We start from the raw sequence: 771 nt of genomic DNA on the forward strand, positions 1-771 counted from the left end.
TTTAGAGTCACTGCTCCTCATTTACAAAAGAGATGATTTATGACTGATGAAACTGGTCTACATGTGTTATTTCTCCCTCTCTATCTCTAAAGCTGTAGATTCATGGTGTTGGCATCAAGTTCTTGCAATATACATGGTGGTAATAAAAAATAAAGAAGAAAAAGAAATAACTCATTTCTGTGATTTTGCTAGATGTTAATTGATCGAAACCATCTATCAGACACAGGGTAAGAATGTGGATCAAGAAGCAAACTCCAGGTCATTACCAAAGCTTTTAGAATGTGGTTTCTCATTTGCTGTGGACATGACCTTAAAAAATAACCACTAGGTTTGTTCTCTGCTACATTGGTAGCATTCAGCCTTGTGGGAACATCTTGAGAACTGCCCCCTCACTGGACAGGGCAATAGGCTCAAAGTAAAAGGATGGAAAACTATTACACAAGCCAATAGACAATTACAAAAGCAGGAATAGCTATTCTTATATCCAATAATGTTGACTTCAAAATAATTAAAACAATGATAGTTAAGAAATGTCACTATATAAGGCTCAGGGGAATAGTCAGTCAAAAGGAATTCACAAAATCAAACCTATGCTTCAAAAGAAGGTGCTACAAAAATATATAAAGGAATTCCTGAGACACATGAGAAAGTAATTAATAGTAATACAATAGTAGAATTACAAAAGTAATTAATAGTAATACAATAGTAGAAGCGGACTTCCACACTCTCTCAAGTTGACAGATCAACCAAACAGAGAATTAATAATTCAGT

At 34.4% G+C, this 771-nt stretch overlaps 1 non-coding gene across 1 annotated transcript; it reads left to right on the plus strand.

Annotated features, from left to right (window-relative positions):
• The first annotated feature begins 256 nt into the window (after positions 1 to 256).
• LOC132538867 (small nucleolar RNA SNORA32) lies at positions 257 to 375 on the plus strand. Its single transcript, XR_009550177.1, has one exon. It is a non-coding gene; the product is annotated as a small nucleolar RNA SNORA32 (small nucleolar RNA).
• Positions 376 to 771: the final 396 nt, after the last annotated feature.

The sequence above is a fragment of the Erinaceus europaeus genome, chromosome 5, assembly GCF_950295315.1.
Source record: "Erinaceus europaeus chromosome 5, mEriEur2.1, whole genome shotgun sequence".
NCBI classification, from domain to species: Eukaryota; Metazoa; Chordata; class Mammalia; order Eulipotyphla; family Erinaceidae; genus Erinaceus; species Erinaceus europaeus.